At 49.6% G+C, this 27,219-nt stretch overlaps 1 protein-coding gene and 2 long non-coding RNA genes across 10 annotated transcripts in view; 2 read left to right on the plus strand and 1 right to left on the minus strand.

Annotated features, from left to right (window-relative positions):
• Positions 1 to 99: 99 nt before the first annotated feature.
• Positions 100 to 7,893, plus strand: LOC131814336 (uncharacterized). Of its 2 annotated transcripts, XR_009347279.1 has the most exons (3): positions 144 to 238; positions 1,757 to 6,040; positions 6,501 to 7,893. It is a non-coding gene; the product is annotated as an uncharacterized LOC131814336 (long non-coding RNA). The 2 variants fall into 2 exon arrangements; XR_009347278.1 differs by lacking the exon at positions 6,501 to 7,893 and having other exon boundaries at positions 100 to 238; positions 4,633 to 5,135.
• A 4,447-nt stretch (positions 7,894 to 12,340) lies between these two features.
• LOC131815058 (uncharacterized) lies at positions 12,341 to 24,170 on the minus strand. The gene is made up of 3 exons (XR_009347546.1): positions 23,413 to 24,170; positions 23,219 to 23,323; positions 12,341 to 17,941 (listed from the first exon to the last, which is right to left on the minus strand). It is a non-coding gene; the product is annotated as an uncharacterized LOC131815058 (long non-coding RNA).
• A 6-nt stretch (positions 24,171 to 24,176) lies between these two features.
• The window catches only part of NAV1 (neuron navigator 1), a 254,837-nt gene continuing 251,794 nt past the window's right edge, over positions 24,177 to 27,219 (plus strand). For 3 of the 7 annotated variants that reach the window (XM_059146655.1, XM_059146659.1, XM_059146660.1), the window contains exon 1: positions 24,177 to 24,551. The gene's annotated coding sequence lies outside the window, so the exon portion shown is untranslated. The remainder of the gene's footprint in view (positions 24,552 to 27,219) is intronic. The other 4 variants (XM_059146656.1, XM_059146657.1, XM_059146661.1 and 1 more) reach the window with 2 other exon arrangements.

The following is a 27,219-nucleotide window of genomic DNA, read 5'->3' on the forward strand; positions in this document are numbered from 1 at the left end:
TGATGTCATGGCGCGAAGCCCCGCGGCGCTGCCCCCGCCAGACCCGGGGCGGCCAGACCGCGTGGGCAGGAGACGCCAGCTCTGCCCCCTGCGGACCCACTGTGCACCCACGCGGACCCACTGTGCGCCCCTCCGCTGCTGCTGCGGAAGCGCCTGGGGCACGTGCTTGGACCTGTCGGGGGTTTTCCTGTCGGCCAGATGCGAGTTTGCAGATGTGAGCTGAGAAATCAGACTCCTGGTAAACTTGTGCCCTGAGTAAAAGGGTGGGGGCATGGCTTGTGGGGAGGGGTGGAGTCTTACATGCGCATGTGCTGGTGGCAAAGTGTACGCGACACATTTGGCGCCAGAGTAAGACAGGCCTGAGCTCTGATCTTGCTCCTTCCACTTACTAGCTGAAGCCTTGACCTAGACACTAGAACTTCCGGGCTTCAGGCTCTGCGTCTGTGAAAGGTGTACAATCCACAGGAATGTTGTAGGGGGTAAAATGAGATCCTACGGGACCTGTAAGCTCTCAGCAGTGACCCACCATATATAACTCCCTCCAACAACCCTGTCCCCTTAGCTTTCCCACATCTTTCCTACTACCCAAAGGAGAGTGCCCCACCCCCAGAAAGCTGCAGTTCTGAAAAGTGGGTCCTCCTCTGAGGCTTTTCTCTGGGCCTCCAAGCTTCTGTATGGCAGACACAGGCTCAGGGTCCTCAGAGCTGCCCCTGGAGCAGTTAGCCATGGGTATGGCACCTTCACCCAGTTCCCAGCCCTTCCTGTGAAGCCATTCCCTTCTGCCTGTCTGTGACAGGCATGGCAGGGGGCACAGAGGCTCACACTTTGCCCGACTGCTGCTTCAACCAGGGTACACCTGGTCACCTCTTTCTCGAACTGAGGAGCAGCTCAGAAGCCCAATGCTCCAAACAGAGAAGGAGCTCCCCAGGGGCCCCAGGCCCAGGGTATGGGTCAGGCGCACGCAGGAGCCCTCTGTGCCAGGACGCCCCGAGCCAGGAGGTCCCCAGAGCCTCCCGGAAAGGGACGCGCTGCTCTGGTTAAGTGCGACCGCTTGTCCAAGCTCTCGAGCCATTTCCAACCCCCATGTGGCACTTCCTTGCCCCGAGCAAGGAGCACTGCCCTCTGTTAGGGACTTGTGGTCTTGGGTTAGGAGGAACATGGAGAACCCCAGAGGCTGGCATTCCCAGGAATGTGAAGAGCAACAAAGACTCGAGAGCCTCAGGGAGATAAAATCTTCTAGTTTGTGGTTTCCTGTAGCTCCTTTGCTATATTTCTGAGTCAAAGGGGAACTGAGGGCCGGTGTTATCTCCTACTGTCCAGGGCTGATGGACATTATTCGCACTGAAAAATGAGCTATACTCAGATACCAGGTATACATTTCACTGTGGTTGTGTATGCTTGGCAGGTGTGCCTGTGTGTAACTTTCTACGGCTCTCTTGGACTCTAGAGTGTTCCTCGACCCGGAAGTACTACGGCCTTCTTCTGCCCATAGCAGTGAATTGGCAGCAGGTCCTGGAGGGTTTGCTGGGCAGCTGGGCACCCCTCACCCTAAGTCATCCATGCAAGGAGTTGCCCCATCTCCCAGCCTAGACAGGTGTCAGGCACTCAGACCCTCGAAGGCTTCATTTCAAGTCCTAGGGTTGCTGAATCCACTCTTATCTAGGAATAAAATCAAGCATCTTATTACCCCGAAAATGAGGGATTTCTCTAGGTTTTTCTTACCTTCTCCCATAAGAAACATCTTCCTTTTGGACAGTCCCTTCATACAGCCAGGGCCCTCCAGGATTGGGAGGTCAACAAGCACCCAACCAGGCCATCCTCATCTGACCCAACCAAGACATAGGAGGAGAAGCCAGAAGAATCACTGGCTGTTCCCGCACCGAGCAAGCAATTGATGGGCAGATACGTTAAATTGCAGCGCTTCGGTGAGCCTCCGAGACCATGGGTTTGCCACCCACACATGGCAGTTTCACGGGATTACTCTCTCTCCCATCAGTTCCCAAGATCTCAGAAAGATGAGCTTTGGATTCATGCCCAAGATTTTACAAAAGGGCAAACTCCTGCGTTTCCTTCCTTGGCCTGGGTTTGTCCTTCCCGGAGCTGTGGGACCGTTGGTGGATTTCCCCAGTAACGACATGCCAACCCCGGCCGTGTGGTGGACTTAGGGAAGATCCAGGAAGGGACAGTGGTAACAACAGTCACACTTGGGTTTCTTCCAGAGGATCTCAAAGCACCCTGTAAATGAAGTGGCTAATAGTGTGTTGTCCAAACTGGAACGCTTTTGATCGTGAACAGTATAGTGTTGGTCTTCATAATTGCCATAAGGCGACAGAATTGTCCCCGGCACATCAGGATATCTGGTCACCCTGCATGTCCACCCACAGACTGCATCGGGGCACATGTCTTAGGAGCTGTTGAGGCAGAGCTGGAGATAAAGGAAGCCGAGTAGGCCCTGACTCTTCCGCTGCTTTTCCAGAACCTCACTTTGTTTTGGTTGTCACCCTCCCTGTATGCTGCCGATCATCTGGGCTTGGTCTTGGATCGCTCATTTGCAGGGGTTCAGACAGGACTTTGGGACTGAGGTGAATCAGGAGTGTACTGGGTCATCTACCATGCAAACAGGCACGGCCCAATGTTGAAATCACACAAAAGACCAGTAAACCCCATCAACACTGGGGACATCCCACAGGCTGAAATTCTTGGGGCAGAGATACGCGTTCTGGCTGACCTCAGTTACGAAACTGTGCCCTGGCTGGCTCCACCCACCTCTGCAGAGATACATGGTTGGAGCTCATCACCGAGAGATTCTCTGCTGGGGCTTCTAGAAGGAGATCTGGCACACACAGGGGCCTGGTTGCTTCTCTGAACTCTCAAAAATGTCTAAATGTTTCAGTGTCCTCCCCTGCTCTCTGTACACGCTTGCCCACAGTGTCTCCGGATTGGAACCTAGCCATGGGGGATGAAGTAGGGTGGACTGTGGGCAAGCAGGAAGGCACCTCCAACTTCCAAATTCGTCTGCTGCCTTCTGACAACTTCTCCTCTTTCCTCCCTCATCTGCGTCCTGATGTCATGTCTTCTCGCTCCCTTCTTGCTGCAAACTCCTTCTTTTTCTCATTGATCTCAAGTGAGGAGGGCTTGAGTGTGAGACAGAGGCTGAAAGTGAATGAAAACTTAATTCTCTTTTCATGGAAGAGGTACAGGGTCAAGAAAGTTTTCTTAGAGAAACTGAGATAGGGGGGCCCCTGGGGGGCTCAGTGTGTTAATGCCTCTGCCTTCAGCTCAGATCATGATCCTGGGGTCCTTGGGATCAAGCCCCACATTGGGCTCTCTGCTCAGCAGGGAGCCTGCTTCCCCTTCTCTCTCTGCCCACCTCTCTGCCTACTTGTGATCTCTGTCTGTCAAATAAATAAATAAAATCTTAAAAAAAAATTTTATAAAAAGTGAGTTAGAAATAGGGTCTTGAAAGATGAGAGTTGGTCAGGAAGTAAGGAGAAGGGACAAGCTCCTGGGAGAGCGTTGTTAACCGGGGAACTACAAGTTCATGAGCAGAGCTGACACCTGTGATGAAGGACCAAGTCCTGTGAAAGGTGAGGTTGGCAGGCAGGCAGGGACCAAAGGAGCGTGGCAGCCATTCCATCCATTTGAAGGAAGGTGGACTGTCCTGAGGGCAATGGGAGCCTTAAAGGATCTTAAATAGGGAAATGACATGGACAGTTCAAAAGTGTTTCAGAAGACGCTGAGTCCCTGTGAAGGCTAGACGAGAAGGAGGTGAGAAATGAGCCAGGGAGGCCCATAAGGCGATGTTCCCAGGAGACCAGGAAAGAGGTGATGGCAGGCAGTAGCTGTGGGGCTGAAAAGTAGATGATGGATTTCAGAGTTTTTGAGCACACAGAATCTACCGGCCTTGATGACCAGTTGGCTTCTGGAGGTGGGGTCCAGAGTGCAGCGGAAAGGGAGGGAGGAGTCACGGATGTCTCTAGGCTTCTGGGTTGGAGGACTCACTAGGATAATTCATTCAGGAGGAGCTGCGGGGTGAGGGGCAGGGAGGGGTAGTGAATTCCATTTCAAACTAGTTGGATTTGAGTTACCTGAGGAACATCCGAGCGGAAGTATCCAGAAGGCAGCTGGACACCAAGGGCAGAAGAGAGACCAGGGTTGGAGATGGCGAAGGGAGGGTCTTCAGTCTAGAGAGAGCTTGAGAACAAGCGCAGGTTCGGGACCTCAGGGACACCCACATTTGATGGTGACTGTCAGCCCACAAAGAGCATCATTCTGAAAGGAATAATCAGAGATGTAGGGTGAGACTTTCAAGGAGGAGGGCGCCATGATATGCCCAGGCTGGGCCTCCTTTCTGCAAGGCCAAGGGAGACCAGAGAGGCGAGGAAACACCTGGAGCAGAAAATGGAGAAAGGTTTCAAGAAAGGCCAGGTAGGCTGAAGTTTTAGTACTCCACCCGCTTCTCCATACCCCAGAAAATGTGTGACTGGTTCCCTCGAGTCCTTCTTGGAGGGGTTGAGAATTCTGTGCATTGCTAAAGAAATGAATTTGGGGACTAGGAAGGCTCAAGGAGTAAAGAATTCACGGCACAGATTAAAATAGTTTTCAACAGTCGTTGCCTTTCATTCTTCCCAGGGGGACTTCAGAGCCATTTCCTGGCTAGAGTGGAGCCCAGAGAAAAGCAAGCCTGCTTAGAACACTATAATTTAGAGGATCCAGGACTCGCCTTGCAGTTTGAATCTCGGATCTGCCTTCGATCATTAAAATGAATCTTAATAACTAATTATTGAGCACTAACTGCATGTCAGACACTTGACACCATCCTCTCCATTAATCGTCACAGGAACTGAAGACATGAGGACTATTTTTAGCCCCTCTTCTGCATGCGAGGTAACCAAGGCTCAGAGCCGCAGCTATGTTAAGGGGCTGTGACTATAACCTAGATCAGTTTTCTTCCCGTGCGACACGAGAGGTCACACTACCCCATATGCTCTCTGAAGTTTCCCCCCTAAAGTCCCCCCGAGAGCAGAGAGGGGTGGACAGGTCGCTCTGGAGGAACTGAGGACGGGACGGGTGGCAGCCCCAAGCCCCTCCTACATCTCTGAAGTCGGAGGTTTTCTCATAAAAGTTTATTTACATTTGCGTTCTCCTTCACCCAGCCCTGTTTTCTTCATTTTGTTTATTTACTTTCTTACTTATTTTAGAGCCCAACACAGGGCTTGAACTCATGACCCTGACATCGAGACCTGAGCTGTCAGATGCTTAACCAACTGGGCCACCCAGGCTTGCCTCCCCAATCCCCCACCCCCACCCCGGGCGCCAGCGCCGTTTGTTTTAATTAAATGATAATGCTGAAAATGAATGAGAGTTGAGAGAAAGGGGGAGTCCTTGGGAAGTGTGTCGTTCTCACTGTATAGCTTCAGGAGCCCCTGGTAGCCCAGTGTGGACCCCTGGGACTTTGAGGGGACCCCGTGGAGGGAATGGATCATCTCTCAGGCGCTTTGCAGCTCTGGATCTCCCTGGATCTTGTTGGATCTGGCTCTCCATTTCTGAGGCTGTGATAAGGCAAGTCAAAGGTGGAGGGGCGGTTGTGGTGGGGCACCTGATATGGTTCAGGGGGCACCTGGCTGGCTCAGTCTATAGAGCTTATGACTCTTGATCTTGGGGTCATGAGTTCGAGGCCCACATTGGGCATAGCAATTACCTAAAAAGGAGGGAGAAGGTGGTGTGCTATGGAATGGGGCCCAGCTCTCCTGAGCTGGGCTCTTGGTCTCTGTAGTCACATTTCCCAAGGAGGAACCCTGAGAATCCCTCCCTCAGGGTTTGCAGGAGAAATGAGACTGATTGGCCAAAGGCAAAAGAAAAACCAAAATATCTGCAAGTGAATGTCATGAAGATACTTGGAGGCAAGAAAAAAGGAAATCCATCTGGAAAGAGTCGGAGGGGACACTACAAAGGGCTCTGGATGAGGAAATTTGTTCTGATTTTCAGGCTGACATTAGCACCGTGAAACACAAAGAATGTTCCAAAGGGAGCTTGAAAGGTGATTCAGAAACTCCTTCAGGGGAGGCTCAGGGTCAGGTCCTCAAGAGAGTATGTGGAACAGGCTGAACAACTTTAAAAATGACCACTTCCCTTTCCCATCCCCTCAGCCTGATAGCTCTGCTGGGCCACTTCCGCTCCTGCTCCCTCCGCAGCCCCTGCTCCAAAACAGCACTGGCTTGTGGGGGACTCTGAGCCAGGGTGCAGGCAGGCACAAACAGGAGGGGCTGGGAGGGAAAAGGGAAAGCGGGCTCCCCCCTCCCCCGCAGCTGTCTGGGCAGGCTGCTGCTGTTCTGAGCCTGACAGCCTGGAGGGAGAAGTGTAGCCAAGGCCTGGGCTGAAGGCTCAGAACTTTCTCAGAAAGATCTAGAGTTTACCATAGAATGGGGATTTCCAATCACTCCAGCTGCCCTTTGTTCCTGATCAAGTGTGTTTCCCTTTGCTTTAAAACGTGTTTTCAGGGGCGCCTGGGTGGCTCAGTGGGTTGAACGACTGCCTTCGGCTCAGGTCATGATGCTGGAGTCCCGAGATCGAGTTCCGCATTGGGCTCTCAGCTCCACGGGGAGTCTGCTTCTCTCTCTGACCTTCTCCTCACTCATGCTCTGTCTCACTTTCTCTCTCAAATAAATAAATATTTAAAACAAAACAAAAAAACGTGTTTTCAGGGGCTCCTGGGTGGCTCAGTGGGTTAAAGCCTCTGCCTTCAGCTCGGGTCATGATTCCAGAGTCCTGGGATCGAGTCCCACAGGCAGGGAGCCTGCTTCTTCCTCTCTCTCTGCCTGCCTCTCTGCCTAGCTGTGATCTCTGTCAAATAAATAAATAAAATCTTAAAAACAAAATGAAAACGTGTTTTCAGGGGCCCCTGGGTGGCTCAGTGGGCTAAGCGTCTGCCTTCAGCTCAGCTTGTGATCCCAAGGTCCCGGGACTGAGCTCCATACCTGGCTCCCTGCTCAGCAGTCTGCTTCTCCCTCTCCATTTGCCTCTCCCCTGCTCATGCTCTTTTTTTCCCCCCTCTCTCTCTCAAATAAATAAAACTTTAAAAAAGATAAAAAAATAAAATCTGTTTTCACTATTTCCGGTCTAGGACACCACCTTTGCAGCTCCAGCCTCTCTGTGATCATCTGGCCAGAGAGCAATGTTTTAAGGCAGTGAAGTAGAGTGGAAATAACCAGACTTTAGGCAATACCTTTGACCCCTCTGTTCCATCCGGGCCGATTGTATGAAATTAGCCTTGGAGAAGAAAGGGTTAGCTGACTTTTGGAGAAATCGATCTAAAAACAAGCTGAAGACTAGACAGGAAGGTCTCAGAGGGAAGGGATTGCAGCTTACTCTCCTTTGTAGCTCACGCGGGGCCCTACAGGGAGCAAATGCTTCATTAATATTTTATGAATGCAATAAATTCACTTCATGGTTTACAAGGTAAGAGCCAGGGGCAAGGCTGCCATCTGCTGGTGAATTTGTGAAAGACATGTCTCCGGACGCTGATAGCCTAAGTGTCCCTTTACTCAGTAACCTTGAGAAGGCTCCCCACATGGGTGCCTGAGTGGCTCAGTCCATTAAGTGTCTGCTTTCTGCTCTGGTCGTGATCCCAGCGTCCTGGGACCAAGTCCTACATCAGGCTCCCTGCTCAGTGGGGAGTCTGCTTTTCCCTCTTCTTTTGCAGCTCTCTGCCAATTAATAAATAAAATGTTTTGGGGCGCCTGAGTGGCTCAGTGGGTTAAGCCTCTGCGTTCGACTCAGGACATGATCTCAGGGTCCTGGGATGGAGTCCTGGGTCGGGCTCTCTGCTCAGCAGGGAGCCTGCTTCCCCCTCTCTCTCTGCCTGCTTCTCTGCCTACTTGTGATCACTCTCTCTCTCTATGTCAAATAAATAAATAAATAAATAAATAAATAAATATTTTAAAAATGAATAAAATGTTTTTTAAAAAGGAAACTCCTAACTTAAGGATGCCTGGCTGGGTTAGTTGGCAGAGCATGTGACTCATAATCTTAGGGTTGTGAGTTCAAGTCCCATGTTGGGCACGGAGGCTACTACTCACAAAAAACAAAAACAAAACCCTGACTTAGACAATCTTTTTGTCACCAGGATCTCCAGATACTTAAATTCTTCTGCCTCTCACTCAAGACATCTTAGGTTCCTAGTAGAGAAACCCAAACCATCCTGAGACACCAGTCAGAGAAAAAGGCCTATGAAAGTACAGTAAAGCTATTTTGCAAGTAGAGCACTTCTCCCCATTGACAAATGTTCACTCTCCCAGACAGAGATGTGAGCACCCACGGCGAGCCAAGTGCTGGCCTCGATGCAGGAATAGATGAACCAGGACTTTACAGGAGGTTGTATTATGGGAGATTGGCACTGGCAAAGAGCACTGGGAGCCCAGCAAGGGGATACTCCACTGCAGAAGTCAGGGAAGGCTTACAGGAGCTGAACATACGGTGACGGGCTCGGCCATAAAGGGTAGTGAGGCTTTCGAGATGTAGAGATGGGCGGAGTTCCAGTTATCTATTGCTGTGTAGCACAGCTCCCCAAACTCGGTAGCTTAAAACAAGTCATTTTTATATCTCATGGTTCTGGGTTTTACTGAGTGCGGCTAGATCCTAGATAATTCTTGCTCAGGGTCTCTCATGTGATTGCAATCAGATGATAGATAGCTGGCTACAGTCATTCTGGAGACTTCCTTACTCACACAGCAGGCAGCTGATGCTGTCAGCTGGGAGAACAGTTAGCCCCTACGTGTAGGCTATCCAGGAGGCCCAGATTCTCTCACAGCATGGCAGCTGGGTTACAAAGGCAAGCATCCCAGGGTGCCCAGGTGGCTCAGTCGGTAAAGCATCTGCCTTTGGCTCAGGTCATGATCCCAGGGTCCTGGGATCGAGCCCTGCATCAGGGTCTCTCTCAGCAAGAAGTGGCTTCCCTCCCCCTCAGCCCTCCCTCTGCTTGTGCTCTCTCTCTCTCAAATAAATAATTTTTTTTTAAATTACAGACATTTTTCTTTTTTTAAGAGACGCCCCATAAATAAAATTTGGGGGCGAGGGGAGACAAACATCTCAAGAGGGAGCCAGGAGGAAGTTGTCTTGCCTTCTGTAATATAGCCTCAGAAGGCATAGAGCAGAAATTCCCCTGTTCTCTACTAATTGAGATGGTCACAAAGCCCCACCCATTTTCAAGGAAAGGGGACATGCACCCCACCTCTTGATGTGTGAGCGGCAAGGTTCTGGAAGAGCTTATAGGATAAGAAATATTACTGCAGCCTTTTTTGGGAAGTACAATTTGCCATAAGCAGGAAGGTCATTCTAGGTGGCTACCAGCATTGATGGTATCTTAGGAGATGTATTTTTTCTAAGAGAGCAGACCATTTCTCCCTCTGGGCATTGCTAGGCAAAAACACGAGACTTTAGCAATATTCACTGAAACATCTTTACTAAGAATTCTGAAACTCATTTCTCCGAAGGGGAGACTCTGAAAAAGGGGGAGATGCATTCTGAACTCCCAAGGAGGGGGACAGGAGGCTGAGATGGATGGCCAGCCCCAAGTGACCAAGACAGTGGAGTCGTGGTCACGGAGGAGCCTATCTTGTGAGGTTCTGCCAAGACAGATTCTTAGAGGAGAAAGAATGGTCTGGTGTCACTGCAGCAAGTGGCCAGGAATACACAGAGGCTGTATCCCAGAAGAGGCTTTGAGAGCAGTGGTGGGCGGGTCCCAAACAGGGAAGTAATAATTAATAAGCAGCTGTGTGTCACAGGAGAGGTAAGATGTACACACATTTACATGGGAGTTATCAGTTTTGTTGTAACATAGATGCAGGGGGCAGGCCTCACACAGGAACAAGATATAGGTCAGAGATAAAAGCCCTTCAGGGTGCCTGGGTGGCTCAGCGGTTTGGGCCTCTGCCTTCGGCTGAGGTCGTGATCACAGGGTCCTGGGATCGAGCCCCGCATCAGCTCTCTGCTCGGCGGGAAGCCTGCTTCTCCTCTCTCTCTCTCTCTCTGTCTCTCTGCCTACTTGTGATCTCTGTCTGTCAAATAAATAAATAAAATTTTTTAAAAAAAATTACAGCCCTGCATTTGCTTATAAAGCAACTTGACCCTGAGATGAATAAGAAGTGAGATCAAGGACCACGGGAGAGCCTGAGGGCCCAAGTCCCTTGGTGAGAGCAGGGCCCAAGCACTCAGAACCCTCTGTGTCAACCACCAGCCTTATAGGGAAAGATGGATGAGCCTGGTTTAAAGGCTGAATGAGCCAGGAATGGCGAGATTCAAGCTTGGCTGGCTTGGGAACCAGAAGCAGGGAAGTTCCTAAGTAGGGAATTGGTTCGCTCAGCAGCTGCTGGTGTCTCAGCAGTGACCTTCCAGTGACACAGTCTCTGGGCCCTGAGACCTGACGCGGAAGGAGACCTTGGCTTCCGTCTCTGTGCATATTCCATTGGCTGACCATGTCAATAGTCACATTAAATCCAAATGGTTGAACACCTCATTTATTACTTTTTAATGATTTTATTTATTATTTATTTGAGAGAGCGAGCACTAAGAGACCACAAGGTGGGGAGCAGCACAGGGAGAGAAAGAGGGACAAGCAGACTCCCCAAGGAGCAGGGATCATGACTCCAGCCGAATGCAGGTGCTTAACGGACTGAGCCACCCAGGCGTCCAAGATTGAATTTTTTATGGATTTCTTAAAAGTAATACTCAATTGGGTCGCTCCATACATTAAGCATCTGACACTTGATTTCAGCTCAGGTCATGATCTCAGACTCCTGGGATGGACCCCCCACTCCCACCAGGGTCAGGTTATCTGCTCAGTGGGGAGCCTGCTTGTCTCCCTCTGCCTCTGCCTCTTCCCCCCTCCCCTAACCCCACTTGTGCATGCAGACCTACTCGCTCTCTCTCAAATAAATTAATAAATCTTTTAATTTTTTACTTATTTTTTCTTAAGATTTATTTATTTATTTGACAGAGAGAGAGACAGCAAGAGACAAAACACAAGCAAGGGGAGAGGGAGAAGCAGGCTTCCTGCTAAGCAGGGAGCCGGACATGGGGATGTATCCCAGGACCCTGGCATCATGACCTGAGCTGAAGGCAGAGGTTTAACCGACTGAGACACCCAGGTGCCCAAGAAATGAACTTTAAATATGAAAACATTAATAAAAGAATAGGAAAGAATATACTATGCTAACACTAATTAAATAAAGTTAGAGTGGCTCTATTAATACCAGACAAAATTGATTTCAGAGCAAAGAATATTACCAGAGATAAAGAGAGTCATTTCATAAAGACAAAAGAATCCTTTCAGCGAGAGGATATGATGACCCTAAATGTTTGCACACCTTAACCATCAAACAGGAAGGAGTTTACACTCCTTGGAAAATGAACAAAACAAGACAAAAAATGTTAATTTAAGCTTCCACTGCTATTTTATATAAAAGTTACAGAGTACAGTCTAATTTTATATAATATATAAAGAAGAAGAAAACTGTGACCCATAACCATAAGAAAACCAGGCCCTCGGGTGATTTAGTTATGGGAATTAGCAGACAATGACTTTAAAATGACTATTTTCCATGTGTTGAAAATTTTAAAGGAAAAAAATATATATATAATGAGCCAAGAGTTAGGTTATTTCAAGAGAAACAAAAATTCCAAAAAAAGAGCTATATGCAGGGTTATGGACATTGGGGAGGGTATGTGCTATGGTGAGTGCTGTGAAATGTGTAAGCCTGGTGATTCACAGACCTGTACCCCTCGGGCAAATAATACATTACATGTTAATTAAAATAATAATAATAATATTAAGAGCTAAATGCAAACTAGAATTGAGAAATATAGTATCTGAAAGTAGAAACGTCCTGGAGGGACTTAACAACAAATTGGACACTGCAGAGGAAGAAATTGGTGATTTCAACACAGTCCAATTGAAATTATCCAGATAAAAGCAAAGTAAGAAAAAAATGTTTGAAAACCATTAAGAGAGCATTCACGTGCTATAGGACAATAACCAGTAGTCTCATATACATCGGATTAGAGTTCCATAAAGAGAGGAAAGAAACAGTGGGGCAGAAGAAAATATTTAAAGAAGCACTAGGGGCGCCTGGGTGGCTCAGTGGGTTAAGCCGCTGCCTTCGGCTCAGGTCATGATCTCAGGGTCCTGGGATTGAGTCCCGCATCAGGCTCTCTGCTCAGCAGGGAGCCTGCTTCCCTCTCTCTCTCTCTCTCTCTGCCTGCCTCTCCATCTACTTGTGATTTCTCTCTGTCAAATAAATAAATAAAATCTTAAAAAAAAAAAGAAACACTAGATGAAATTTTGATAAAGAATAACAGTTCAGGGGCGCTTGGGTGGCTCAGTGGGCTAAAGCCTCTGCCTTCGGCTCGGGTCATGATCCCAGGGCCCTGGGATCGAGCCCCACATCGGGCTCTCTGCTCAGCAGGGAGCCTGTTTCCCCCTCTCTCTGCCTGCCTCTCTGCCTACTTGTGATCTCTGTCTGTCAAATAAATAAAAATAAAATCTTTAAAAAAAAAAAAAGAAGAACAATTCACAGGTCCAAGAGGTTTAACAAGGTATAAGCAAGATAAATTCTAAGAAAACACACTTGGCACATCAAATTACTGAAAACTAGAGAAAGAGAAAAATCTTAAAAACAACCATAAAGGGGGGGTAAGATACATTACACAGTGGGAGCAATGATAATTATGAGAGCTGTTTTTTATCAGATAGAATTTAAGCCAGATCTCCATTAACCGGTAAACACAGTATGCTATATTCATACGATGAACAATTATTCAACAAGAAAAAGAAATGAACTACTGACATATACTGAATATGAATGAACTTTATGTTTTAAAACATTTTTTAAAAGTTTTTTGGAGAGCAAGACAGAGAGAGCACAAGCAGGGGGAGAAGCAGAGGGAGAGGGAGAAGTAGACTCCCCGCTGAGCAGAGAGCCCAACATGGGGCTCAATCCCAGGACCTTGGGATCAAGACCTGAGCCGAAGTCAGACACTCAACCAACTCAAGCCACCCAGGCATCCCATGAATGAACTTTAAAAACATTTTAAGTGAAAAGACACAGATGCGAAAGATCATATATGATTCCATTTATGTGAAATGTCCAGAAAGCTATAGCACATTAGTGGTTGTCTGTGGCTACAAATAGGAACAGGGATTGATTGTACACGGGCTAGAGGAATTGCTTTTGGGTTCTGGGAATGTTCTAAAACTGGACTGTGGTGCTAGTTATGCAACTCTAAATTTCATTGAGCTGTACATTTAAACTGTGTGAATTTTATAATAAGTAAATTATATCTCAAGAGAGCTACCATAAGGCAGTGATAGTGAAAAGCCACAGACTTGAAAAAGATAAATGAAAAGAATATAACTGAAAAGGGAGTGTTAGCCATAATATATAAAGAATTATTACAAATCAAGGGAAAAAAAGATTAACAATACAATTGAAGAAAGATTAGGAGATAAGAATAAATAGAAGGCAATACTAATCAAACCAATAATCATATGAAAAAATGCTCAACCTTGTTAGTGGTTAGTGAAATGCAAATTAAAATCACAATGATCTACAATTTTACATCTATCTGGTTGTCCAAAAAAAAAGATCTGATGATGCAAGTGTTGTCATAAATGTGGTAAAGTTAAAGATATCCAGACCAGGGACACAGGGGTGGCTCAATGGGTTAAGCCTCTGCCTTCTGCTCAGGTGATGATCTCAGGGTCCTGGGATGGAGCCCCGCATTGGGCTCTCTGCTCAGCAGGGATCCTGCTTCCCCCTCTCACTCTCTGCCTGCCTCTCGGCCTACTTGTGATCTGTCAAATAAATAAATAAAATATTTAAAAAAAAAAAAAGAAGAAGATATCCAGACCATCAACCATGCGGATAGATTCCTGAAGAAATTCAAACGTGTACAATAGGATGTATAGGAGAATTTCCATAGTAGTAAGACTGTTATAGTAGCAAAAACTGGAAACAAGAGAATCGCTGAGGTGTAATATAGTTGTAAATGAAATGTTATACAGCAGTGGAAATGAGTAAACTAAAGCTACATGAATCAACATAGATGAACCCTACAAATAGAACGGTGAGTCAAAAAAAAAGTTCTAGAAGAATTTTATATGCAGTATGATTCCATTCATATAGCTAAAATATGCAATGCATATACAATGTACAGTATAGTAGAAGTATAAAGATATGCACAGAAATGATTAACAGCAAATTCAGAATAATATTTCCTCTGTTGCAGGAGGAGAGAGGAGGGGCTTAAACTATATTCGTACTGTTTTCTTTCTTAAACTATATGGTGTTATAGATGTGATGGCTACTTTTTTTATGTCAATTTGACTGGACCACAGGGTGCCCAGATATTTGGCCCAAATTATTCTGAGTGTTTCTGTGAGGGTGCTTTTGGATGAGATTAACATTTCAGTCTTTGGACTGTATAAATCCAATTGCCCTCCTAATGTAGGTGGGCCTCATCCAATCAGTTGATGCTCCCCGGAATAAAAGAGCTTTCTTCCTGCCTGACTGACTTTGAACTGGGACATGAGCTTCTTCCTGGGTCTCCAACCTACTGGCCTCCGGACTTGTATATCATCAGCTCACCTGGCTCTCTGGGCCTGAAACTTAGATTGGAACTAAGCCATTGGCTCCCCTGGTCGCCAGCTTGCAACCCACTCGGCAGATCTTGGGACTTGTCAGCTCCATAACTGCCTGAGCCAGTTCCTTATAATAAATGAATGAATAAATACATAAATATTCTATTGGTATTGTTTCTCTGGAGAACCTTGACTAATACAACAGATATGTTTGTTAAATTATTTCCTATGCCTTTGGCAGGTCTAAAATATTTCATAATAAATTTTTGAGTAAAGAAATAATGAATGAGTTTGTTAAGATGTCAGGTGCTACAGAGGTCAAGTGACGTGAAAAGTGGAAAATACGAGCACCTGGGTGGCTCAGTCAATAGGGGTCTGCCTTAAGGTTCTGCCTTCAGTTCAGGTGGTCCTGGGATCAAGCCCTCCTTTCCCTGCTCAGCGGGAGCCTGCTTCTCCCTCTCCCACTCCCCCTGCTTGTGTTTCCTCTCTGCCATGTGTGTCTCTCTCTCTGTCAAATAAATAAATAAAATCTTACACACACACACACACTCACACACACATTAGGGGAGTCTGGATGGCTCAGCTGGTTGAGTGTCTGACTCTTGGTTTCAGATGATGCTCTCATGGGTCCTGGGATCCAGTCCCGCCTCCAGCTACCAATCAGCTGGGAGTCTGTTTGAGGATTCTCTCCCCTGTTCCTCCCCCAACTTGGGTTTTTTCTCACACGAGCTCTCTGTCAAATAAATAAATTTTCAAGAAGAAGAAGAAGGAGGAGGAGGAGGAGAGAAAGAAGAAAGAACATGCATATTAGATTTGGCTTCTGAAGCCAAGGATTGCCTTTGCTAGAGCAGTTCGGGCACTGTGTTCAGAGTGGAGGCCTGCCAGCAATGGGTTGTAGAGAGACAAGGAGTACACATACCCTATACAGCGAAGGAGAGCACAAGGTCTGTGGCTAAAAAGGGATGCAGGGTAGAGGAAGGGGCTTAACAATGAGTGACTTCACTTCTTGGGGCTTCCATACTAATTCTGTTGGAATTATCAGAGTGCCAGTGCTCCTTTGGTCCCTGCTTCTAATTCCAATAAAGATTCTGGAAGACTTGAATTTCATCTCTTAGATGTAGAAAAAGATTTTTAAAATAACTAACCACAGATGCAAATATCCTAGATGTCAGCTTTCTTAACTGTGGTTTCCCAAAGAGCATCAGAACAACCTCTTTCCATGGAAAGAAAGACATAAAGCCATGATTATCACATGCTAGCCCCAGGTCTAAGGGCGGAAAGTTAGACGCACAATAAATTAACTTAAAAGTTCAGGAAGGCTCTGCACTGAAATAAGAAAGGAGAGGGAGGGAGAAGTTTCTCTCTCTCTCTCTCTCTCTCTCTCTCTCTTTTTTTTTTTTTTTTTGGTGGTGAGTGGTTGAATTTGGCTAATGGAGTGTTGCTAATTCCCAATTTAGGTTTGCAGGGATCGGCAGCAGGGAGTTTTTCCAAGTCAGAGGGGCTGAAAGGACGCACTAGTCTGTCTCACTCCTCCCAGAAACTCTGTCTGGGTTTTACTCTAATTTTTTTGGGTCTCATCCTCCAGATGAAGAGACTCTGTGCCCTACCCATCCCAGACGGATTGCAAGCTTTTTCCAATACTCCATTCTCTCTCCCTGGGGCTTTCCCCGGTTGCTGCAGAGAGAAATCTGCCAGCAGGGGTCAGCCGTGCCTCACATCTGGCCTGGAGCCGCTTGCCACATGGGCTGTTTCTCTAGGCACCGCCAGAGTTGATGGGGAACTGGAGAATACCTTCCTGGTAAGGCCTTGGCATCCCTCTGAGCATCGCCAGTCAAGTCCTTTCCCTGAGTGTTGGAGTAGTAGGGGGAAATGGAAGGTACGTTCATTCAAAGACCGAAGCAGGTGTGGGCGTACACACACATCCAGCCATCTGCCGCCAAGTCACCATCTGGTTTCCACCAGGCTTTTATGTGTATTGGCATGTGCCATGCATTGTGCGGCTGGGTGTCGGAGGATGTGTGCCTTGGGCTTGCTTTGTTGAAATTTTCTCAGCTCCCTGGGATTTCTGGATTCGCTCCGCACCCAGGCGCTTCGGGCGGGCGAGTCGCTTCGCTCTCCCACGGCTTGGACCAGCCTCTGCGCCTCGCTCCCACGGTGCCTGCCCAATCTACGCCTCCACGCATGCTCAGTGTGGAATGGAAATCTTCCAGGGCTGCAGGCTCCGGAACGAATGTCTCCGTGGCCCAAGCCACACAAGAGCAAGTTCTGCTCTCGTTTCCAGACCCTTCTTCCTCCTTGGCCCCACTGCCAGTCTTCTCCCCAGCTCTAGTTCTCTTTGATTTCTCTGGTCCACAGTGCTGCCCAGCTTCCAGGAGAGCTAGAGGGATGGGTCCCCTTGGAGGTGTCGGTCTCTCCCCTTCCTCCTCTGTCTCCCACACCCCGATGTGGTACCGGTGGGAGTAGTCCGAGAACCAGCCAGGGGCTATGGGATAGGGATACAGCTGGAAGCAGCTCTGGACTGGAAGGGGTTCCGGTCTGTAGCTGAGATTCCCAGGGCCCTGGCATCTTCCAAGTAGGCTCCGAGAGCTAGCTGCTGTGATAGGCAGAGGCTGTGACTTTCCACCTGCCAAAAGGAGGACTTCTGCAAGCCGGGGCACCTGGCCTGCTTTCCCAGGAGTAGAGTTACAACAGCTGATCTAGGCGACAGGTGTAGGTTGCAGGGTACAGCTGCTGCCCAGCACATCTGTACCCATGGCGGGAGGAGGGGTGCCGCAGCAGAGTTCGTCAATCATTCCCACACTCCCCAAAGCTGAGGGGGATGTGCAGAAAGGGCCAGGGAGGGAGAGAAATGCGGGAAAACTGGGATAAGCATTCACAGACCACTTCTTTCCTAGAGATCCCAAAGTAGGACCCCTTGCCAGTTTGCCCCAGAGTTAGCCTCGTTGGCGGCAGCTTGAGAGTCAAAGCCTTGAGTCCTCCTCCTCTGTCTTGCTGCCCAGTCCTTTGGCTGGAGCCAAGCTCCTCTCCCTTCCCGGTTGGCTCAGCTAAGGCCTCTGCAGGCTGGAGCTCAGAATCCCGGCTCCTAGTGGCTCTCCCGGAGAACTGGGAGGGAAGTGCTTGAAAGAATGGCTCTTTATATATGCAAATGATTTCTTGCCACTGTAGTTCCTCAAACCACAGACTCAATTGAAGGGGGAACATTCTGGAGCTCTGGGTCTGTGCCAGGCACTGGGTCCAATGCTTTACCTGTATCACGTCATCAAATCCTCCCCCAAACACGCCGGGTGTGTGTTGTCAGGATCATTTCTGTTTCATAGGGGGAGAAATCAAGGTTAAGGCCACACAGAACACAGGAATCTGACATCTGATTGCTGCCCAGACTCCAAGGCTTGTACTCCATCCACTATACACACTGCCTGCAACCTCCCCAGCCCTGGGAAATCCCACATTAGGCCCCATCCCTCTTCCTCATGTAGATAATTCCCTGCCTATCCCCAACTCACTCATTTCTGTTGAGCGCAGCCAAAGTCACCTCCATAACCTTTATCGAGAGGCCATTCAGCAGCTCACAACTCTCCAACACCTCCAGTCACCCCACTGCCACCCACCAAATTGGATGCCACAACGCCCACTCTCTTGTCAATGGCTTGTCACACCCAATTTCCTTCCCTCGGTCCCATCATGGGCCTGCAACCCTTTTGCCTCTATCTACCATTCTTGAGCGATTCCACTTTACCCTCATTTTTCCCTCTCGAGACACTTTTTTCTTAGTATTTTAAAAATATTTATTGATATATGAGGGATGCCCGGGTAGCTTAGTCAGTTAAGCATCTGACTCTTGATTTCGGCTCAGGTCTTGATCTCAGGGTCCTGGGATCCAGCCCCCATAAGGCTCTGTGCTCAGCCTAGATAGAGTCTGCTTGTCCTTCTCCCTCTGCTCCTGTCTCTTTCTCTCTCAAATAAATAAAATCTTTTAAAAGAGAGAGAGTCTAGCTTGGGCTCCATTCCCTGTCCAATGGGCAAAGCTGGCTACATCATTTCTGGGATCCAGTGCAAAATTAAAAATGTGGGCTCCTTTGTTTAAAAAATTATTGAGAATTTAGAGGCACCTGGGTGGCTCAGTGGGCCAACGTTGGGCCGTTGCCTTCAGTTCAGGTCATGATCTCAGGGTCCTGGGATCGAGCCCTGCATTGGGCTCTGCTCAGCAGGGAGCCTGCTTCCTCCTCTCTCTCTGCCTGCCTCTCTGCCTGCTTGTCATCTCTCTCTGTCAAATAAATAAATAAAATCTTTTAAAAAAATAATTGATAATTTAAAGATTGCAACAGCAAAGCATTAAACTAAACCAGGGGTCCTTCTAAGTGTGGGGTCCCTTGTGATAGCACAGGTCACATGTCCATGAAGCTGGCCCACCCATGGGCTCTAGGAGACTAGCTGTCTCCTAGTTGCCTTGAGTCAATGCATCCCCTGTTCTCAAAATGGACATTCCTGCCTCAGCCTCCACATTGGCACATTTTCCCTTGCTTCTGCACCCAGCCTCCCCCAGCCGCATTCTCTGCACCACGGCCAGCATGTTGGGCATTCCAGCTCTAGCCCAAGCAAACTCCCGGGGTCCGAGTCAACCAGGCGGCATTGTTCTGGGGTCACCCACAAAGAGTGGGGTGCAAAACAATGGCATCCCTGTGCCTGGGGTAGAAAGTCTCTCCAGAAGTGAGAGAGCACTCAATGCTCCACCAGGAGACCTGGGTTTCAGTTCCAGCCTTGCCATTACATTTGCTGTGTGCTCTTAATGGATAAATCGCTCAACATCTTGGCACCTCGGTTTCTTTATCCCTTAAAGGAGAGGCTGGGATGAAATCTTCTTTAAAACCACATCCAGTTCTAAAAATGTGTATTTAAATGACTCTAAGAGGCCATAAGGGTAACGACGTGTGCTTGAGCATTTACCCTCTACCATTTGCAAGCTCATTTAATGCTGACAACAGTCCTATGAGGCAGGCACTGTTCTTCCCATTTCACGGATGGGGGAGTTGAGAGTCAGATGAAAACACATCCTAAAAGAGGAGTGACAGAAACATCCTAGAACTTGGTCGTAGGGATGGCTGCACAGCTCTATAGACTTAGTAGAAATCATACTATCATATAATGACAAAGGGTGAATTGACTTATACATAACGTATATTTCAAAACTGTTAAGAAGCTAGAAATAAAGAAATGTACTGAAGCTAGCAAATGCTAGAGCCCTTCACCGCTACCCCACACTGCCACCGAAAGACTCCTTTCTCTGCCTCAACATAGCACATGAAAGCATGGCCTCGGGAGCTAGACTGCCTGTTCAAATCCTGGCTCTGGCACTTATCAGCTGTCAGAACCACGCAAGATACCTCAATTTCTTCACTTACAAAATACAATAAAAACGATACCTATTTCAAAGGGTCATTGGGAGGATAAAATGGATGAATGCATATGAAGTGTCTGGAACTGCAGTTGGCCCATACCCAGTCCACCCAGAAGGAAGGACTATGACTCTCCTTTCCAGGATGGCTATAGCCAGAGCCTGCCTTCCTCAAGGGGACTCCTTCTCCTTGCCAACCCCATCCCTACCCTCCTGGCCCCTTAAAGAAACACTTGCCTTGAAAAGCCATCTTTGGAAAAACACTGTGAAGACTTTCAGTACATCTCATACCCTGGTAACAAAGAAAGGGAGTGGGGTTCCTGGGTGGCTCAGTCGGTTGGGTGTCTGTCTTTGGCTCAGGTCATAATCCCAGGGCTCTGGGATGGAGTCCCACATGGCTAGACTGAACACAGTGGGACTGTGTTCAGTCTTGCTCCCGAGCAGGGGGTCCCTGCTCAGTGGGGAGCCTGATTCTCCCTCTCCTGCTCCCCCTGCTTGTGCTCTCTCTCTCTCACTCCTTCTGTCAAATAAATAAATAAAATCACAAAAAAAAAAAAAAAAAAAAGAATGAAAAGAAAAAGAAAGGGAGAGAATCATCATCTTCCCGATAAGGTAGTGACTCGTCCAGGCTCGTAAAACATTCATGACTGTGCCAGCTTTTCCCACAGACTGTTTCTCCCAGGTCCTCCTAAGCTCAAGCCATCAGCACAGAGGGCCCTTCTTAAAGGGGACCCTGAAGCCAGTCCTGAGGTCTGAGTGGCCACAGATGAGGACAGATGCTTTGCCCACCCCTCCCCCCAATCCTATCGGCATGCAGCCCCTCCAGGGTTAATGAATCAAGCTAGAAAGGGCAAGGGTTACTCGTGGACAGTCAGATGTCTACCATTTAAAAATGAGTTTTCAAGCACTGAGCCCCTAAGCAGAGTGCATGTGACTGCGGTGGGGAAGAAGCCGGGGCGGGGAGGGACTGGTGCTTTCTGTCTCATCCTCACGCTTCTGCTTACATTTTGCACAGCACTTTAGAAACCACTTTCTCTTCCATTATCTCACTGAAAACTCACCTAAGCCTTAGCGGGTGATTGTTGTTGTCCCCCGGGGGTCAACACCCGTTTTTACGTTTTTACTGCGGAGCACACTGAGGTGACGTCCTTGAGCCAGCAGCCGAACCAAAGCGCGAACTCAGGTCTCCTGACAGCATGCCCGGTGATTTTCCACTGTGCTGAGGAGGAGGAAGTCAGAGGCTCCCTCAGACTCCACCTCAGAGGCTCTCATGACATTTATTAAATGCTCGAGAAAATAAAGCCACGTGCCGTCTTCATATCCCCCCCGAGGGCCTTAACAAAAGACTCTGGAAGGCCTGAACAAGAGAGCCAGAGGGAAAGGCAGTCCCTCCCTGGGTCCCATGGAGCACAGGAGCTCTGACTCTGCTCAGATCCCCAAGGTCCCACATCAGATAACCCAAGTGGGGAAACAAGTGAACATGGGTCCGCGGACCTCAAGGCAGCAGGAAAACAGGCAGAGCCCCCCAAGAAATCAGGCTGGGTCTGGAAATGCCACTTGCTCTGTTTCCTGGGGCTCCCAAAGCCCTCATCTCAGCTCGAGCCAGGTCTGAGACTCCAGGGGGGGGTGACAACAGGCTCCTGGGCTAATTTTTTAAAACTCATTTGTCACATTGACATTAATCCTCTTGTTAACAATCTCTTGCCCTGAAGCAGGGTTGGCTCAAAGCTGTGGTAGGGGTTGGGGCAAGGGGAAGCTCTTGGGTTTTAAGGAGACTCAGTAAGGTCAGCAAGGCCTAGAGGCCACCTTCTTCATGAGAGGGGGAGGGTAGCGTGCGCTGAGCCAAGGGGCCCCCAGCAGAGAGCCTGAACCTCCTTCAATTACCAACCGTCTGACTCTCTAGCATCCCTGCTGTTCTCTCCATCCTCTGCTCTCCACAACCAGGCCACTGCCTTCACTTCTTATTGATTTTCATATTTAAGGAAAATCCATTTGCTTGATTCAGAGCAACTGAGTCATCACTGTGTTCAGAGGAAAAATCACTCACAAAGTAGGCACTTGGCAGCAGCCGCTTCTGGAATGGGCGGGGACCCTGCTTACACCCCAAAGGCGCTCTGTCCAGAGTTGCTTCTGGATTCGATTCTCTGCTGCTCTGTCCCAGCCACTTTCTCTTTCAGGAGGCTTCACATCCGCTGCCTGTCACCCCAGCTAGGCTGGCCTATTCGTTCTCTATGCAACCCCCCCCCCCCTCCACGTGCTATTGTTTATCTGTTGGAGGCTTATGATGGAGACATTTGGAGCAGGGACAGAGGGGACTTGTATGATCAGCCATTCATAAATGGGAGAGAAATATTAATTGTAGGCACTGATGGAAGAAATTTAACCCTTACAAAATTATAGCTTTGGCCCTCTTTTCCTTTCCAACACTACCCATGTGGGTAAGAGTCCCGTATCTAACCTCAAGATGGATCCAGGGCGGTTCAGTCTCTGATACTGGTTTGTGTAACTGTTGTGTCATCCTGGTCCCTGACTCTGAGAGGGTCAAAGAGCTCAGACAATCCACTCTATGAGCCCTCAAGAAGAGACCGTGCTTCTTAACGACCACGCCTCCCCTTTGCAGGCAGAGGGGACTGTGAACAGCAGGACAGAATTCCAGTTAGCACATCACCAAATACCAAATGGAAGCAGGGCTGTAGGACTCAGACTCAATGATGCATACCGAATGCTCCCAGGCACTCTTCTAAGTATGTCACCTGTGTTCATTGCCCTTAATCCTCCCAACAATCTTAGGACACAGCGGCAATTATTATCCCATTTACATACAGATGAAGAAATGGAGGTGGTCAGAGATGAAAGAATTCATGGAAATTCCTATGGCTAGTAAGTGGGAGATCCAGGAATTTGAATCCAGGCAATCTGCCTTAAGAGCCCATGCATTCACCCATTACACACACGCAGGGCAGGGGACTCATCTCAGGCGTCCCAGAGACACCCCCGCTCCCCACCTCAAAAGACAATTCTTTCCTTTCATGGACAAATGCCATGTAAAAATCTTCTCCCCTGATCAGATTGGAACGTCTTCAATGCCACTGCTAGTCTGGTCAAGGGGTCCTTGACCCTCCCTTTATGTCCATGAGTACTGTGACCTGATTGGCTGGATAGGGGCTCAGGCAAGGCTCAGGGGCTCTCACCGTGACTCTGCTCCCCACTGGTTCATACTGCTGGTGAAGCATTCGGAGACCTCCCAGGGAGTTGGCATTTTTTTTTTTTTCTTTTTAATCTCAACCCCTCAAGACCTAGTGAAAAAACGAGTTCTTAAACTGATGAGATCTCTGGTCCTAGTCTGCTGGGTCCTTGGCCACAGCTACTACTCCCTTTCACTTACAGAGCTCAAAGCTTGCTCCAGGGGCATCGGCCACCTGATTTCCTTCTGGACTCTTCCTGCACAGTCTGGAAGCCCTCAGGCCAGGAGGCGGGCGTGGGGGTAGGAGGGATGGGGGGGCGTGGAATCCTTGCACTGCAGAGAGGTTGCACGAGGTTCTGGCTGACAACCTCCTTTCCATTCTCGGTCTTCAGCTCTTGTGGTTTCCTCTCCCGTCTTCTGCCCCCTCCTCCCACTCCCACGGCCCTAGAAGGAGGAGAGGCAGTGGTAGGGTCGGGAAAGTGGGAAGAAGTCACGTTACTTTACTGAGCACCTACTATTTGCCCGGCACTTCTGGGGCCTCCCCCTCCTCTGCTCCCACGAGTCCCAGCTCAGACCCGAGTAGGGAAGAAGGGTGGGCGGAGTCAGAAGCGGGGCGAGGAGGCTGGCGGATCCATCTGCCCCCTTCCAAAGAATGCCCGAACCAGCAGCAGCCCCGGGACGTGGGTGGGGGTGACGGGTCCCCGGGCAAAGGAAAGGCTCAATTGTGCAAAGGCTTCCTGCCCTGCCAGCTCTCGGCCCCAGCCCAGCCACCAAGCAGCCGCCTTTCTGCGGCCGGGGAGGCGGGACGGGAAGGCAAAGGCAGGAAAGGGTTACGGGAATAGCTTTCCAATGACAAAGTCTGGAAGGGACCCATGCCTCCGCCCCTCTGCGGGTTAAACTGGCACAGTGCGGGGGGAGGAAGGCGAGGGGGACCAGAAGCAAAGACTCCCCTCCCTCCCGCCCCCCTGTCCCCCCCTGTCGCCGGGCACCCCCTCCCGGGGCCCGTGTCAACGCAGGCAGCCGGCGTGTGCCTGGGGCAGCGGGTCACGAGGCTCCGCCCCCGGCCGCCCGGCCCCGGGGGACGCACTTTGTTCAGGATGCCGCCTCCCCGCTCATTGTGGGGCCGGGGCCGCCGGCGGCCCTAGTGCGAGCGCGCAGCCGGAGCGCGCGGCGGACGCCGATCCCAGTGCGAGGGGCGGACCCGGCCGAGGACCCCGGAGAAACTTTCTTATCGCGAGGAGAGCGCGCCCGGCCCGGCGCCGCGCGGGGGATGCGCGACTGTGCGCGGCGGCGGCGCGGACCGGGACCCGGAGCCAGAGCCGGAGCGGGCAGGCGCGCGGGTGAGTGGCCCGAGCGGGGTGGTCGCGGGGGCGGGGACCGGGCTGCGCGCGGCGGCGGAGATGGGCCGCCGCTTCCCACTCCGTGGGGCCGGGATCGAGCCCCGGGGGGAGGTGAGTCTGGTGCCCCGGGGAGGCTGCGGGCTGGGCTCGGGAGAGGCGCTGGAATAACAACGGAGGCGCCGGGAGGGTGTGTGCCGAGACGTCCTTGGGGGACTGCGCGTCTGCTCCAGGAGTCGACTCACTGGGGGCTACCCAGCCCCAGCCTTTCGGAGCCTCAGTTTACCTTTCTGTGAAATACCTGCAACGTAAAGTGTGTTGATATCCTATAACCAGAAGCACCAAGTACAGCGTATTACACACACACACGCACATACTGTACCCACATTTCTCCCATCCCAGAGGAGCGAGCGGAGCAGCTGGCGCAGGTGACCTTGCCGGGCTGTTTCGGAAAATGTTCATTGGGTTCCCAGGTTGCGCTGCGAAGCGTCCGCCCGCCAGACTCCCTGAGGCTGCCCTCTTCGGCGCCAGCCTAGAGGAAGCTGGGGGACACAGGAGGGAGGAGAAAGGGGAGGTTGGGTGAACACCAGGAGCTCACCTGAGGGCGCTCGGTGCTTGGGCTCTTGTGGTCCCTTCTACTCTCAGAGCCGATAGAACCTGGTCAAAGCATAAAGAATCAGCCCAGCCTGCAGAGGGAGGATCGGGGAAGGATGTGAGTGGTGAGTGGTGGGGGGCGGTGTGCAGGGGTGAAATCCACCCAGCAGAGAGGGGTCCTTGTCCCGCGGAGCCCAACATTGGAAAATCAGCTGGTGAGTCAATGGGACTTTGTTGGGACGGCCACGGGGCGCAGCTGGCGCCGGCTTAAGGGAAGCGCCCGCATCCCCCCTTGATAACACGCTGTTTATCTGGCTTCCTGTTTCAATGATTGGGATGCCATTGGCTTGTTCAAATTCAATGCTGAAAAGCCTGCGGCCACGTTCGCTCTTTAAAAGCCGAGGGCTTGCCTCGATTTTCGTCTGTCTTGTTCCGGATGCATGGTGTCCCCTGCAACGAACGCACTTATAATGGGGCAGCTGTACTTGCCACAAAGAACCCCATCTCAAGGAGGCAGAGCTGCTGCTTCTGAGACCTTGGCTCCCTTCAGACCCAAAATACATGTGACTTCAGCCTGCTTATGAATTTTTTTCATCCTGCCTTGAATTTTGGTTTGTGTGTCTTTGGGATTAAACTGGGAAAGAAGGCTGTGACTCTGGATTTCCTCCCCGAAAATGAGCTTTATCTCATCTTCCACGGCTAATTCCTGGGGGAAGTTATCGGTTCATAGTTCCCTAATCAGCCTGGGTTGCTAACTTACTGGATGATCAGAGAGCAAAGAACTTGCCTTTCTGTTTTGGTTTTCACTGCTTTAGAATGGAGCTGGGGCAGGTTGCTGCTCTTGGAAGGACAAGGCTTTCCCCCCAATCTGTGCTTCAGCCCTTACAGCCTGTTTCTGGAACTTCCCAGGTTAAAGAGGAGCAGCCCCCACTCTGAACTCCAGAGATTTCTCTGAACTCCCTTAGGGTGGGTTTCACATTCTTCTTTGTGTTTTAGACGTTGAGGATTTGTGCACATGCCTTATCTCCCTACGCATGCCAGCTAGCCAGGTACCCCTGCTGATCTCCCACAACACCCAGCACATAATAGGCACTTTCTAGATGTTTGCCGAATTGTACAACTGGAAAAAATCTTTCCCTCTCAAAATAGGTCTACAATGGGGTTGATTTGCCCACAGGACCATTTGGGCCTTTTGTGACATCTACTTGGGGAGCCATGGCCTGGGGCAACTGAAAACAGGATTGCTGTTTTTGCTTCCCTTGCCAGCTCTGCTCCCCTCCTGAGTCTACCCAAGCCTCTGGCATTGGCTCAGCTTTGGTCAAGTAGAAAAGACTGGCGCTGGAGTCTATTGTCTATTCTTTAAAATTTGCCTCTCTTTCCATCTTTCTTGTCAGTGTCACTTCCTCTTTCTTTTAAAGTTCTTTTGAATTCTTAAAGGGTTTGGCCTTTAGAAAAATGTCAAAGTCAAAGGGATCTCTGCCCCTCCCAACCCCTGCCCTGCCCCTCTTCCCTTTAGGGACCAGAATCATGGTGGGGGATGGACTCAAAGCCACACAGTTGGGGGCCGAGAGAGGCCAACCTAGAACCCAGGTCTTCTGGCCACACGTCCAGGGCTTGATCCCTTTCAGCAGATCACCTCCTTGCACTCAGACTTTTTCTCTGCCCAGTGTTTCCATCCATAGATCTTGGCAGATGCCCAATAGCTGTCAGTGAGAGAGGAACAGAAACAAGGGGTAAGAGAGCTGTCGGGGTGATGGAACTAACCACCAGCCCTTAGAGTCTCTGGAACATCGAGAACTAAGAATGTGGCAATACTTGGCAAACCCTTCATCTTTCTGGCCCCTTGTCACAAAACAATAATTAAAAACACTTTTAGTTCCTTCTTCAACTTAAAAAAAAAAAAAAAAAAAAACAACCCAACCAACTTTTCAAGTAAAAAACACCCTCCACAGTAAACAGTTTGCTGGGCCTAATCTGTTCCCTCAACCTCCCAGGAAGGCTGACTCAGGCCTGATTTCCTCCGAGGGGCCTGGAACTTTGCTTCCCAGTTTCCTGTGAGTCTTGAGAGACGTGAGGG

The sequence above is a fragment of the Mustela lutreola genome, chromosome 14 (genome assembly GCF_030435805.1).
Source record: "Mustela lutreola isolate mMusLut2 chromosome 14, mMusLut2.pri, whole genome shotgun sequence".
NCBI lineage: Eukaryota > Metazoa > Chordata > Mammalia > Carnivora > Mustelidae > Mustela > Mustela lutreola.